This window comes from Harpia harpyja, chromosome 6 (assembly GCF_026419915.1).
Source record: "Harpia harpyja isolate bHarHar1 chromosome 6, bHarHar1 primary haplotype, whole genome shotgun sequence".
Taxonomy (NCBI): Eukaryota; Metazoa; Chordata; class Aves; order Accipitriformes; family Accipitridae; genus Harpia; species Harpia harpyja.
Window position 1 is genome coordinate 53,959,622 of NC_068945.1, and position 9,982 is coordinate 53,969,603.

The following is a 9,982-nucleotide window of genomic DNA, read 5'->3' on the forward strand; positions in this document are numbered from 1 at the left end:
CCCTCAGCCTGCTTCCAGAGTGTTCATAAAATCACTGCCACTGTTAGCAACACATCTTTGGAGGCAAAGTCTTCATATGTAAAACTTGCTTTGTGAGTTGCCTAATGCAGAAGGAATTGTGCACTCAGCCTCTACGGATAATACATGGGTTCTCCAGTTATTTTCTTCATTGCAATTAAAATCAACCTCAGTTCTTTTAGGAAAAAAATCATTACAGCAATTCTGAACCCAAGAACAGCAATACCCAAATTGCTACATTTGAGCCATCCTTCTCCATCAGTCAGGTTGTGCCTTTCATTACTCATGCACACAACTTCATGTATTTCCTAGTAACATAGCGGAGACATCAGCTCACACTGTTTCAGGCATGGAAGAAATCAGTATCTCTGCCAAAATAGGCACAGATTTAATCATTGAGAGTAGCCTCCACCACAGATTTCATCAGGGAGCACCAGTTGCTGACTTATTACCTACCCGTAAATATTCAGACAAATGTGTACATGGAGAGGGTGATAACCTGGACCAGTCTGGGTAAGTGTTGGATCCACTGCCTGTCAACAGTCATACACTCGAACTCACATAAATATATGATCTGGATGATATACCAGGTTCACATATCATTTCAGCTTCCCAGAAGGATCCCAGTGGAGTCAGGGTAAATAGCCAGCAAGAAGCAAAATCAAACTTCTCTGTCAATTCCTTTTTAACAGTTTCTTTCACAAATTTCTCAGTGTAAGCCAAGATAGTGGAATTTTAAAAAACCTGTCACCATATGTGCCCATATCATGTCTATTGCTTCATAATTTTGAAAAAAGTGGTGGGTGGTTTTGTACTCCTTCAAAGAAAAATGAAATCCCAGCATGTTGCCAGGTCCCCCTATGTACTATTTTTCATACAGCCAGGCTTACAGTGAAGCTCTGTCCCAAATTCATTTTGAAAGCTGTGTTTGGTTTTTATGTTAGTTACTTTATTCACTTCTTGATGCTTTTTTCTGCCAAGATCACACTTGTTTTGTGGAAGAAACCAACAAATGCTCTTTGGACATAAAGAGAACATGGCTCTACTTTCATAGAGGAAAAAATTAATGGCTCCTTAAGGCTCTCTGTCATATTTGATAACCCCCTGTTAGACATGGAACCAGAAAGTGCAAGTCTCTCCCACAAGATGGGGTCCTATTGTCTGGACTCTGGGAAGAGAAGGAATTCTCTCTGGAAAGATTTGTGAAATCATGAGAGGATATAAAACATTCTCTGTTTTCCAGCTGAAAGATTTTCTGAGTGGATAACAGACCCTATCAGTACCATCTATGATGCTGATTTGGTTTCTGCAGTTGATTTTATGCCTCAACCTACAAGGACTCAAGCAACAGTTACTGAAATACTAGGAATACTATTAAAAACCTGCACTCCCACAATTATCAACCATTATTCCTCGATAGGAGCTTTAAGGTCAGATGCTCAGTTTGGCAAAGCGGGCTTTAATCCGTTAAATCACTTTGGCTTTCACCTCCAGGAAAGGCCTCCAGCAGTAAGGTCTTTTTGTTCAGGTACTCAAAGAAAGTTTATCATTTTAGGGTAAATGTAATTTTCTGAGCTACTCAGTATGGTTGGGTTCTACAGAGCCCATAGTTTTCTCCCAGCATGAAGACACAAGGTTTCTGGGCAGGGAAGAAGCAGAGCAGTGGTCTGGGTTGCTCTGCCCCTCGGCGTGGCTATTGTGTACACAGCTGGGGGATATCTGCAGCTAAAGTGAGGTCCTTGTACACAAGATGTTTTGAAGAATTACAGTTACTGTGGGGGCAAAGTCTTCTTTTTCTACCCATTTACCAGAAGCAAGCTCCAAAGTGAGTACACTAACTCTCTGAGAAGCTGATTTTAATCACTCGTGACTCATTTATATCTATGAACTAAATTTTCCAACTTTACAGCATTTATTTTGATTGCATTTTATAATGACAGTTATAGTCCCAGTTACCAAATATTAACTTACGATATAGGCTGATTTTGCATTATTAATGAACTATCAAAAAGGCAGTGTGACTTATAGGAATAATATCTAGCAACTCACTAAAATATCTAGAGAAGAAATGAGAACTTCAGAGAGTTGTTTCTCTTTCTTTCATGAAAAAAGAAAAGGACCTCAGATGGGAAAGTGAATTTTAAAAAATATTTCTTCTTTTTCCATCCTCATTTATTCCACCATTCATGAATTTTAATTTTATATTATTTTCCATGACATTAAAATACCTTAACCAAACAGTTGACAGCATGTGGATTGTCTTTTGGGAACACTGTCCATCAGATTTTCCTCATTTCATGGCAACATTCAAGTAATTAGGGTTTTAATGAGGCTGAAAATTTGTAGCCCAAATAATGTAATGAGTTTGACTGTCTTCCAGAACAACTGTGGCACTAATGCAGGAATGCATTTAACCATATGCTTGAATTCACAACTGTGGTGTTGGGCAGCAGCAGTCTGCCTGACTTTTAAGTGAGGTGTAAGCCCACACCTAACATTTGCTGACTTTGGAGGATTTATTGTACTATTTCTTTGCCTGTGTGAAAAGGACAAGTATGATATTTCCGTTTTATCACGTCACATTCTGCTGTCTCAATGTACTTACTCATATCCACAAATTATTCAAATGAGACCTGATCCATTACTTATTTTCAGTTTTAAAATACCACTTAGAATTGCACACTATTTCTCAAATAGGAGGTAAATTAGATTCTGTTACTTAACAGAATATGAGAGATTAAACTGTATCAGTACCATAGACTGAACTGTGCTGATGGCTGTCAGGACTTCTAATTCTCTACTTGCAATAAATGAGAACCTTTTGTTTCCTCTTCTTTTCAGAAAGGTCTTGCATCCTGATAAAAATATTATTTTTTTCCTAAAGTGACTTCATACACATTATTTATCCAACTGTGGAATAAGCATTCATCCTCAAAAATAAGGTCCTAATTAGTTTGGGGCAATTGCCAGATACCGGCAGCATACATTCCAGAGTCACAGTAGCAAGAATTCTATGAAAATTATCCTACTATTTAGGTAACCATAGCACAGTTGTGTTAAAGTTATTCTGCAAAAAAGATGCTGGCTAGCTGCCAGCGCAACCAGCCTTTGTCAAAGCTGAGAAAGTAACTTCATGAACACTTCATTTTGGGGGGTGAAAAAAACCCAAAACAACAAAACCAAGCAAAAATGCTAAAACAAATGTAAAGCAAAAGTAAATGGCAGATTTTAAAATAGTCACATGGACTGCATTTTGAATTTTCCTCAGAGGTAAACACAAAGCTCCCTGAAATAAAAAAAAAAAAGATAATTTATTTGAATAGTGGTTCCCCATTTCATATTTACATATTTGATTTAGAATTTAACTATAAACAGCAAAAATTAAATTTGCTTGTTCAGTAGCTTTAAAAATGGTAAATTAATCTTACTTTGCATGACTAAGAGAAAAATTAGAAAAAGAATGATTCTTAAACATACTGGATATCTAAGTCATTGCAGAAAATTAAACAACCTAGGCCAAATTCATCCCTATAGGAACTCAACAGAACAGAAAGGAAAAATGAACTAATTAAACCTCTTGAGTTTAACAGATAATTCACTACAAATGAATATTACACTTTAAATACTAACTTCTGGTCCTTAGTCATTTACGGTTTTGGTGTATCTTTTCATAGTGATATACTTAGCATAGCTATGTGGAGTTATATAGTAAAATTCAAAGAAGTTTGATTACAAAATATATTTTTAGTCCAGTTTGTGTGTTTCCCAAGAAACATAAATAACCCTTTAAAAGGGCAAGGCACTTAAAAAGTTCCTACTTTTAAAAAGTTTCTACTTTTTGAAAGCCTTTTGGAAAAATATTATACATACTTCAGTATTAATCATTATAAAGAACAAGCTTGGGCTCCTAACACAAGGATAAATTCCTTATACATAATTCCTAAAGAGGTACTAACCCTAACCTTCACCCCGGTTTTAGCCTCGCAGCATACCTAATTCCAAGAACCAGCCCATGAATTCAATACAGAATTAAATTCCTCTGCTACCTGGCATCTTGTAGATGCAGACTCCCAACACAAGTGTTCTCCTCAGTGCCACCTAGATCCCAAGAACAGGATCATGAACTGTGTATCAGAAAGGGTCACGCTCAGCTATAGTTGAACTGTAACTTGGCATTCTTTTCTCAGCTCCATCAGTAATCTTGAATTTACCTTCTGCAAGACTAACCCTTGCCTTAGCTGAGCATTGGCTGAGAAGCCACTCACACCGCAGAAACTCAGTATGGCAAGGAAATTTTAGGAGTCATGCTTCAAAACTTACTTTATCATCCCTTTTCAAATTAAAAACATGTTTTACCTAGGTATGCTATGATTCTAACATTCTAACATCTATATTTAGCCTTGTCTTAATAGTCCATCCAGGCAGAGAATCTTAATGATGCAAGCCAGTTATTCTTCATTATTACCTGAAGCTTAGTTTACTCAACTTTTTAAACTCAGTAATTTTTATTTTACTTATTGCCGTAGATGTCTGTCCAGCTATAAATCTAACACAAACCTTAAATACAGCTTTGCATCATGGGGCCCCCTCAGCATGGTAGCTGACTTCTTAGCAGTGATAGCACTATTTCACATTCTCCAAGACCTGGAAATCTGCTGGTTTTATCAAAGAATGGTAGGATCACTGAGTTTGGAAGTGACCTCCATGTTTCATCTAGTCCTCCTGCTCTGAGCGTGGCCAACTTCAAAGCTAGGTCACGTTGCTCAGGGCCTTGTTCAGCTGGGGTTCGAAACTTTCCAAGGCAGGGATCATGCAGCTTCGCCGGGTGACCCTTTCCAGTGTTAAACCACTTGTAAAATTTTGCCCTATATCCAGTTAGGATTTCCCTTGCTGCGGCTTGTGACTGTTGCCTCCTGTCCTTTTTGTTGTGCACCTCAGAGGCAACTCTCAGGCTATCAGATAGCTCCACTCAAGTAATGGAAGACAGCAGTTAGACTCCTCCTAGTCCTTCTCATCTCCTGGCTACACCAGGAGAGCTCCCTCTGCTCTTCTTGCTTATTATGTTCTTAATCAACAGCTCCCTAATCATCTTAAGGATCTTGCACTGGCGTCTCTGCAGCTTGACTATCTTGTAGCAGGGGTCCCAATGTTGTAGGCAGATGTGACCTGGGGGAGGAATCACAGCCATTGCCTGCTGGCTATGCTATCACTTATGCACCCAGGGTGTTGTTAACCTTTGTGGCTGCCAGGGTGCCCTGCTCAGCCACGTTCAGCTTGTGATCTGCCAAGACCTTTGCTGCAGAGCTGCCACCCAGCCACTCAGGCCCCATCCTGTACCCATACCTGGGCTTATCCCTCCCAAGTGCAGGGCTTTGCATTTGTCTGTGTTGAAACCCATGAGGCTTCTGTTGGCCTGGTCCTCCAGGCTGCAGACCAGATCAGCGCCATACATGCTGAAGCCCTAATCCTAACCCCAGCTGAGGCACGGGAGCCTCTCTCAACACAGCAAATTGGCGTGATCAATCTGCTCGAGACTTGCTCTTTCAGCTCTTTTGATTTTGCCCAGCTCCCAGCCTGCACTTCTTTACCAACCACTGGTGACCTCTTCACAGCGCTGGGGTCCCCAGTGGCACCCCGAGCCCCCTCTTTTCAGCCTCTGCTCCTGCTCCTCCACCCTGCATCCTGTGTCCGCACTTGCAAGGCCTCCGCTATCACACCGCGCCCACGCTCCTCTGCACTACACCGTTCCGTGCAAGTCACAAATAGGTCATTCTACACAGAGTAACTACTTGCTACTACTATCTGTAGAAAGAAATACGGTTTGATACTAGGTGGTAGACACCTGGTCATTAGAAAAACTGCTGTCGCGGCTAAGCAAACCCAAGCAAAGCTCCATGTAGGCAAAGACAAGTTCAGACGAAAGCTGATGAGTCCTGAGCCCTTGCACGGTTGGTGTGAAACCTGGGGCCTGTCCCTAGCAGTAGCAGTATTAGGCTGCTGGGCTACATGAGATCCTTCTTTCATATCCATATCTTGGCCGTTATTTTTTAGGGTAACTCTTCCTCCTGGGGAGTCGACCTGACTGTCTGTAAGACTCCTTCTTCTCTGAGAATCTTATGTTCCCTTTCCAAACAGAACAGCCTCAGCTCGCAGCCACCGCTTGCTTCTCTCAAGGCAGCTTGATGTTGCAACACAGTCCTGCAACACAAGAAGTGGATTTGAACTTCCAGACTCAGGAAGGAAAGGGATCTGTCTCAGTGCTCAGAACACTGCATCTGCACGCAGGAGACAGGAGAGAAGGATGCTCTTCATGGGTTACAGGAAAAGAGCGAATCTTACTCTGTTTCTAAAAGAATAAATATTCTAGGATAGTGTGCTGGCATGCAGCAAAATATATCCGTCATGGAGGCTGGTGGGATCTCAAACACAGCCTTGTTTTCAGTGTTTCTTAGAGGCTAATTCTAAATAGCTGTCTTTTCCAGGTGTCTGTAGGTATATATGCCCCGTTTAAGAAGTGTGGACTTCTAACACAGGCTTTAAAATTCTTCTTACAGGGACAATCCTATAATATGGAAGCTTCAAGATGTAACTTGTAGGTTCCAAAGTCCGTTTCTGGACTTGGTACTTCAAATTCTGTCCTGACTAAAGTAATGCAATAAATGTGAAACAACTAGATCACAGCAGAGAGCTGAAGAATAGTCGCCATACGGTTATTATTAGTAGTTCTCTGAATTCCCTTTGTGCTCTGCACTGTCTTAACACTGGAATTGTTCCTGCCTCAAAGAGATTAAATTAGGCTAAGGTTCAACATGTGGATTTTAAAGATAACTGCAGAGGATAGGCAACAGAGAGCCCACAGAAAACAAATAATGCCAGATAATTACTTCTTTTGATAAAATCAGTGAATGGAGACAATGTGATGTAATACATCTAGATTTTACTAAAGGATTTGATATAATTTTCATCAAATGATGTGTTGATTAAAAATTAGCACTATACAAAATGAATGCAGCACATGCTAAAAAGATTATGACTCAGAAAGCAATTCTAGAGAGCATTTATGATGATGTGTTGCAGGATCAGTTCTATTCAATGTATTTTTCATTTACTGGGAAACTTCACAGATATAATGGAGACAATTAATAAGGAAAAAAAAAAGTAGTTCTATCAAGTGATTGGAATTTCATGGTAAACTGGGTTGCCTGGAATAATGGTGCAGTGTAGTTCAGTGCACATGCCTATAAGATGCAAAGATATAGAACATACACGTAATACACAGAGGTCTGTTTTAAGGAGCAGCATGTCCAACACGGAATTGGAGACAAGATGGATAACAGCTGTAAAGAGGTTATAGTGCTGTAGAATAGGAGAAGGTGAGTTGTATCCTTTTCCCCAGGCACGGACTAGCCACAAACAGCAGATGCTGTTTCCAAGGGGCCTTAGGAAATACAGAACAGGAGTCTGACTGTCAGCCTGAAACTCAGGGGAATTAAATTGACACACCTAAGATGGGAAAATTTTTCCCCATTGACAAACAGTATTTTGCACACATGAGTTTAAATAATAGAAACTTGTAAGGGATTGCGTGAGAAACAATTTACAGCAAACAAAACTACCCTCCCTCAGAACACACTGGCTGCAGTCCTGACCTGGTGTGCCCCAGAGAGCGAAGAAAATATCAGCCACAACCCTCCTCCTTTAATCATCCCCCACTTTTCATCATCTAATCCACCTGACTGGGGGTTGAGCTATTGTCCCAAAAGACAGAGCTTGGCTGGTGCTGTATCAGCTTAACGTGTCACCTCTCTGCTTTGGTACGAAGAAGCCAGAAAGGACCCTGTGCTCTAAGCTGAACTTAGCAACTCCGCTTGGCTGCCTGCCACCCCCTGGCCTCTGGACTGGCTCGTAGCTGCTTCTGCCAGCTGTGCTCTCTGCCAGTTGTCCCCATCAGCTGTGTTTGCTGTCTGCAAGCTGCTCTGCGGTGTCCCTAGCAGGCAGAGTGGCTCCTCAGCTCTCTCAGCTGCAGGCTGCTCGGGTGTTTTGCTGGATTATTTCACATAGCAGTGCCTGGGGTGCTTCGGCTCTTCGGGAAGGTTCAGTGATGCACCGGAATGCGGTAAAGTCATCGCCACAGAATGGAAAGTCCCCAGATTCTGCCTCTTAAAGATCGCTTCAGTCACTCTCTCCTTGGGGATACTTCGCCAACTCTTCCTGCTTCAGCAATTATTTACCGTAAATTTGTAGGATTGCCCCGGCTTTTCCCATCCTTATACCTTAGCTGATTTTAACAGAAATGCTGTCAATATTACAAAATACCTATGAAATTTAAATCTGTTAAGGCCTGACATGTTGTCCGTTGTAGTCAGCAGCTCCTACAGATGCCCAGAGTGGGCGCGTCCTACACAACAGCCTGCTGCTCCCAAGGAAGGTCTACTGGTCTCTCCACAGCTCAGGCTTACCCGAGCATAAAAAAAAGCCCAGCAGATAATGTGTCCCTGTACTTGTATTTAACACAACAAACAGCAAAAGCATCCTTGTAAAATAATGCTTCAGATGGTGGTGGTTTTTTTTCATGTGGAGTGTATCTCTGCAAGAAATAGTCCTGGTTCCTTGGTTTTCCTACAGCTTCAACTACACAGTTAAAACATCCAAGTTTTCCTATCATCTGTAGCATTTGCTGCAGTACTGAAGCAACAGGGAAAGAGCAAACTTGTTAGGCAACGTCAGTAAGACTGATCACTGGCCCATTTTTGGCTGGTTGTCAGGGCAAGATTAAGGAACCGGTTATCCCACAAAACATTAGAGCTAACCTTTAATTGGTAGTGGTCTTACTGATCACTTAGCTGAGCCAAACCAGTTAGACGGTCATTGCTGTCATATGTACTGGATGCAAATATCTCCCAAATTTAATGCTTAAACTATTAGCCTTGCTCTTCACTTTTTCAGATCAATTTAATTTAAAAAATCCATTTCAAAGGAACTTCAAAAAACAGAGATGACTCTAGAACTAGTGTAATGCATTATGTGCTAGGTTCCCCAAACCAGGCAAGGCTGGAAGCAGAACCACAGGTTGAGTGGGGAAGAGAGGAAAAGCTATAAAACTACGGCTATGAGACCAGCTGTGCTATTCTCAACAGTGCTAATAGGAAAACTGCAGCCCCTTTTCATACCTCATAAACCCACCCTCACCCATAATCCTTCTTCTCCTCACCATTGTCTCCCTTCCTAACTGTTGACAAAACTTTTAGAGCATGAATAGCATAAACTACTTTATCCTTGTGATTGCTTTTTCAGTGTTTTAATTAACATTATTTTTCTGCAGCCCCATGCATTTCATGACAAAGGACAGTATATGGAAGACTGTGGGCCTCTTACCTGTGTGCACAGCTGGCTCGCCTGGGAACTTCTAGGGATCAGTTCCTGGGAAGCGAAGGACCATCTTAAGAAGGAGCCCTCCCTCCTACACTCTGTTGGGGATTTATCTAGGGAAAAAAAAATCACAGTGGGATTTGCAATCCAGTTCCAATCTGGTGCCTGGCGATCTGAATAGCTACAATTTAGAAGCAGTTGAAACTCAGTTGAAACTCCTTGGATGGAAATTGTCTCATCTAATATTAGAGTCTACAGAGTAGGTGTGTATGCAGGGCTAGGTGTTTAGGCTCCTGTTGTGATCAGAGAGACCTAATAAATGCTAGCAATGGGATTCAGGGTGGGATTCACCCAGCCAGAAGCAGGAGCCTGCTTCAGAGCCAGGGGGGACACTGTGGAGGTGCCGTTGTCTGCGCTGACAGTGAGGGGCACCCCATTCCAAGTCTGGGCTGCAGATACCGACATTTAAGCAGGAGGAATCTCACTCTGTATAATTTTGTTCCCTGTGTTCAGCAAGACCAAAGAAAGCATAGTGCATACCAATAAGCCCATAGCAATTTCTAGTCCTAAATGGTACAAAACAAATAGCATTAGG